Source organism: Xenopus laevis, chromosome 2S, assembly GCF_017654675.1.
Source record: "Xenopus laevis strain J_2021 chromosome 2S, Xenopus_laevis_v10.1, whole genome shotgun sequence".
In the NCBI taxonomy this organism is placed as follows: domain Eukaryota; kingdom Metazoa; phylum Chordata; class Amphibia; order Anura; family Pipidae; genus Xenopus; species Xenopus laevis.
Genome location: NC_054374.1, coordinates 141,719,100 through 141,725,099, shown reverse-complemented (window position 1 = coordinate 141,725,099; position 6,000 = coordinate 141,719,100).

The following is a 6,000-nucleotide window of genomic DNA, read 5'->3' as shown; positions in this document are numbered from 1 at the left end:
AGTACTTTCAATGCCCACCTCCAGGTCATTAATAAACAAGTTGAAAAGCAAAGGACCTAGTACAGAGCCCTGCGGTACTCCACTAACAACACTGGTCCAATTAGAAAATGTTCCATTTACCACCACCACCACCACTTTGTAGTCTATCTTTTAGCCAGTTCTCTATCCAGGTACAAATACTATGTGCCAGGCCAACATTCCTTAATTTAACCAGTAACCCTCTGTGTGGCACTGTATCAAATGCTTTAGTCACATCCACTGCCATCCCAGAACCGAGGTCCCTACTTACCTTCTCATAAAAAAAGATTAAATTAGTCCAGTATCTTATACTTTCCTACCACTGACGTCAGACTAACTGGTCTATAGTTTTGAGGCTGAGAACGGGATCCTTTTTTGAATAGCGGCACCACATTAGCAATTCACCAGTCTCTTGGCACTATGCCAGATCTCAATGAATCCTGAAAAATTAAATAAAGAGGTTTGGTAATCACAGAGCTAAACTCGCTAAGTACCCTGGGATGAATACCATCTGGCCCCATACCTTTGTTTAGCTTAACATGTTCTAGTCTCTTTTGAATTTCCTCATGTGTGAACCATGCATTATTAGTTGTATTACTAGAATTGGGACTTATAAGAAGGAAACCTTTATTAACTGGTTCCTCATTTGTGTAGACAGACGAAAAATATTCAGAGTTCAGTTCAGAGTTTAGAATCTGCGCTTTTTCTTTGTTTTCATCAACCAGCTTACCTCTGATATTAAAGGTCCCATCCCTTCCTGTTTCATTTTTTTACCATTAACATTTTAAAAAATAATTTTGAATTCTTTTTACTTCTTGCTGCAATATCCTTTTCCATATCAATTTTAGCTTGTTTGATAGCTTTGGGAGTCAGTGGAAGTTCTCCTGTTGTCCCCGAGATTATCTCCGAAGTTAGTGGTTGATCATCAATCGCCAAAACCTTCAGAGGATTAGACAGAGGGAATAGAGGAATCTCAGGAACTTGGAAAAAATGGCATCCATGAAATTTCGCCCCGGCCGCATGACTGGGGTGCTTTTGTGCACATTGTACCTCCAGGTCCCAGATAACCCCCACACCACCATGGGCAGAATTGGTGCAGGGGATAGCAGCTTGAAACATGATTGTAGCCTCCCATTCTATGCAAGACTAGCCTGTACTGTTGTAATTTTTATTGAAGTGGAGCCCCAGTATAGGCAAAAGAGGTAAGTGATAGACTGTCTGGGGGGGTGCCTAACAAATTTTAAATTTTCTGCAGGCCGGAGCTTTTCTAAAGCACAGATATATGTTACCCTTAGCTGCAATGGTATGAGTAGCTGCTGCTGCATAACTGAAGCTCATCCTTTTCCTTGGTGGCAGCTCAGTGCACTATTTTTGTCATTATGCCAAAAGGCTGACAGGCTCTTCCACCACCACTTCAATTTCACAGAATTTACAGCGGCAGGTACAGGTAAACAGGTATTTAGTGGGTTAAGTAAAATGTATAAAGAAATTCTGCTCATCATCAAAGCCAGGGACACGTTGCTTGTACTACAGGTATGGGACCTGTTACCCAAAATGCTTGGGACCTGGGTTTTTCTGGATAATGGATCTTTCTGTAATTGGGATCTTCATACCTTGTCTACTAGAAAATCATGTAAACATTAAAAAAAAAACAATAGACTGATTTCGCTTCCAATACGGATTAATTATATTTTAGTTTGGATCAAGTACAAAGTACTGTTTTATTACTACAGAGAAAAGGGAAATCATTTTTAAAAAATTGGATTATTTGGATAAAATGGAGTCTATGGGAGATGGCCTTTTCATTAATTCAGAGCTTTCTGGATAATGGGTTTCCAGAAAATGGATCCCATACCTATATTTGAAACATCAAGCAGCAAGACTTTTTTTGATGTTGTTATACAGACGCTTTAAATCAGTATTTAAAAATGGTGGGACAGAGTCAAGTTAGGGTAGTCTTGTCATCAATGAAATGCTCGAGCATGGCGGAAGCCCTAAACCCCAAAAGTCTAAAGATCTTTGCTTTATAGTATGAGCTAGAACTAACCCAATCTGCTGCCACGTTTTTCAGCTATGACACTGCAGACCCAGTCTTACATGCAGTGGCATACCTAGAAATAAATAGACCCCTCCTGCAGAATCTCTTACAGTAGAACCCCGATTTTACCTTTTCCTGTAATTGACACCAGGGCCAGAACTAGGGGAAGGTAAAAAAAAAGTCATGTGTCAAGGGGGCAAAGGTCAGGGGGTGTTGGGCTTGTACAGGTCTGAACTGGGACTCAAAATAGGCCCTGCTATTTCAAGTACACATAGGCCCAAACAGCCCACTTAATAGTGACTTTCTATGGCATCTTACAGCAGCCCCTCTGGTATTTGCCAGAACCCACAGATTGCCAGGCCAGGCCTGAGCATGTTCCTCTTTTACCTGTATACTCCACATTTCAGGCCCTGGGTGAGAGGGTAGGAAAGTCCCAGAGTTGCCAGTTTGGCTGTTTTCCAGAAAAAAACTAAATTAAAGCCCAGGCAGATTTTGCCAGTACAAACTAGCCAAGTTACGGATTTGGGCTACTTTATGGGCCTTTGGCTGGTTTGTACTGTGGAAACCAGCCAAAGTTGTTTTCTTGCCCTAATGTTGCAAACCTGTGTCTCCCAATGCATGTTGGGTAATGTAGTTTTTGTTGAACAATTTGCCAACTGCCAAGTCTAATATAAGACTACAATACCCAGCATGTAATAGGACTGACTTGTGTAGAAGTTACGCTGTGACATTTTGCTTCATGGAAAAATTTGAGTGAACATTTTAAAAAGGCATACCGGTACTGGATTAAAGTACATTTGTTGTTACAAGAGATGTTTTCGGTTTCATTTCCATTGAACCCCTGGGAACTGTTACATAATTCTCCAATCACGGATTTAAATAAACGGTCCAGGCAGTTAACTAAGCATGTTCTTTCGGCTGCTAAATGGAGTTTGGCTATTAGTTGGTTGTCCCCAGCCATAGCATGGCAACAGACTTTGCACAAAATACAGGCTATCTATATTATGGAACAGCTTTCTGCTCGTGTTCAGGGAACCTTGGACAGATTTTCCGAAATTTGGGCTCCGTGGATTGGCTATGTGGCAACCAAACAGCTTCTTTTATAGCATTGTATGCATAGTGGATCTGTGACAGATTTTTTGTGTGCATCATTGTGTTTTCTGTTGCATATGTGGGGGACCCTAATCTCTGAACTCTTTCTCACTTTTCTCTTCTTTTTCTATCTGTTTTATTTTTTCTTTTGTTTTGTTTTTTCTATAATTGGAGATTTTTGTGGCATTGTTTAACCTTGCGTTTGTTATGTGATAATTTATGCCATTTATATTGTATTGCATACAATGTTCACGAGGCTTTATGTGCAACGATGTCCACTATGCAATTGTGCACTATTTTATTTTGTTTACTTTTCTTTTTGTAAAACTAATAAAAATTCACATATACAGTATTCATTTATTTTAAGACCTTTTTTTTCCACTGGACATATTGTGCTATTTTTGGGCTACTTTTGAAGTGCCTCCTGGCTAGTTTTGGGCTGGTTTTGTAGCCAACTTTGGCTGGTTTTGAAAATCAGACCTGGCAACCCTGGAAAGTCCGCTCCCTGGCCATGGTCCCAGGAGACGCTGAGTCACAGGCACGGACTGGCAATCTATGGGTTCCGGCAAATGCCAGAGGGGCTGCTATAAGATGCCATAGAAAGTCAGTATTTAGTGGGCTGGTGGGGGCTGTTTGGGCCTCTATGTGGGCTGATTGGGCCTCTGTGTACCTGAGATGCCAGGGCCTAATTTAATTCTCAGTCCGGAGAGTCAGGTGACTTAAAGGCCGGCCAAGCACTGATTGACGCCATTTTGGAGCAGTCCTATTCGGACAAGCTGCATTTTTTCTTTCATAGATTTAAAGGACCAGTAACGTCAAATTTTTTTACAAAATTCGTTAGTATATATAAACACCAACACACTTTAAAATTTTAAATTGCAAAGCCTTTATTAAAAAATAACTTACTGAAACTCCACTTCCTGTCCTCTTCAGAAACGGCGACCATCCATCCTGCAGCAGTTGATTTCTTCTCCCTGGCTATCTCTCCTGGCCACCCTATGTCTGCCGCGCTCTGCTCTGCCAGCAAGATTGACAGCCAGCTTCTTCTTCTCCTCCAGTGACTTCTTGATGCAGCCGTACTGGTCCTGGTGGTGATCATCTATGGGGCAGTTGTGGTTGGCACGAAACCCGCGTGCGCTGGCCTTCTCCCTGCAGACTCGGTGTGCTGCTGCTGCTGACTGAGCCCTGCTGTCCCTTGTCTCCGCTGAACCCTGTGTGATGGAGGTCCCTGTTGGTGGTCTGCGACGGAGAGCGCTTGTTGTTGCTCCCACTGCCGGCCTGTCACTCCTGATCACTGCTCCCATTAATAGTAGCGCCAGGGCCGCCATTAGAAATCACGGGGCCCCGTACAACAAAATTTTTGGGGCCCCCTGGGCCCCGCCCACACTGACGACCAAGCTCCGCCCCATATCCCGCCCACATCGCAGTTAAAAGACCACACAGACATCAGCGCTAAAAAAGTAACCCCCCCCACACAAGTTGTAAAAAGCTATTGATGGTCAGGGCCCCCTTATAAAAAAAATTGGGGCCCCAAAAAAAAAAAATTAAAATTTTTTTTATTTAAAAACATTGGTGGCAGGGGCCCCCTGTTAAAAAAAACTTGGGGCCCCAACAAAAAAAAATGTAAAAAAACTAAAAAATAAACAAACATTGGTGGCAGGGGCCCCCTTCTAAGTTAAAAACAAATTGGGGCCCCAAAAAAAAATTTGAAAAAAAATAAATTTTTTTTTGAAAAAAAAAAAAAACCATTGGCGGCAGGGGCCCCCTTATAAGTTAAAAACAAATTGGGGCCCCAAAAAAAAATTTGAAAAAAAATTAATTTTTTTTTGAAAAAAAAAAAAAACATTGGCGGCAGGGGCCCCCTTATAAGTTAAAAACAAATTGGGGCCCCAAAAAAAAAATTTGGAGAAAAAAACATTTTTTTGAAAAAAAAAAAATGGTGGCAGGGGCCCCCTTACAAGTTAAAAACAAATTGGGGCCCCAAAAAAAATTTAAAAAAAATAATTTTTTTTTGAAAAAAAAAAAAAAACTGGTGGCAGGGGCCCCCTTACAAGTTAAAAAAATTTGGGGCCACCAAAAAGAAAATTAATTTTTTTTTAAAAAAAAAAACCAAAAAAAAACAATGGTGGCAAGGGGCCCCTTACGAGTTAAAAAAAAAATTGGGGCCCCAAAAACAAAAGTTTTAAAAAAAAGATTGGTGGCAGGGGCCTATAGAATATTAAAATAATACATTGGTGGCCAGGGGATTAAAAAAAAAAACACAAACTGGTGTTCAGTAGAATTGAACTCATGGCTTCAGTACTTGAACTTCGCCTCCTTTCGTGACTTCGGGTCTTTTCACCGCTTCAGGACTTCGGCTTCGGCTGTTTTCGTGACTTCGGGTCTTTGCGCTGCTTCAGGACTTCGGCTTCGGCTGTTTTCGTGACTTCGGGTCTTTTCGGCGCTTCGTGACTTCGGGACTTCGGCTTTTTCCGTGACTTCGGGTCTTTTCGTCGCATCGGCTTCGGCTTTTCGGCACTTCCGCATTCGGCACTGAAGAGGCAAGACGTACGGCTCGGGCGCTCGTAAGGGGGGCCCGGATCTTCAAAAAAATGCAGCGCTGCCGGGCCCCCCTTCATGCCCGGGCCCGGTACGCTTGTCCCCCCTGTCCCCCCCTGATGGCGGCCCTGAGTAGCGCCATGGAGAGCCTGTCCCGCAGTGCTGCTGCCGATTCCATTGCCGTACTTCTCCACCGATAACAGCTTCAGTTCAAGCAGCAGCGCCTGGGACAGTGCCACGCTGACAGGCTCTCCTATCAGATCCATGGCGCTCTCCACCGATAACTGCCGGCCTGTCCAGGAGAGATAGCCAGG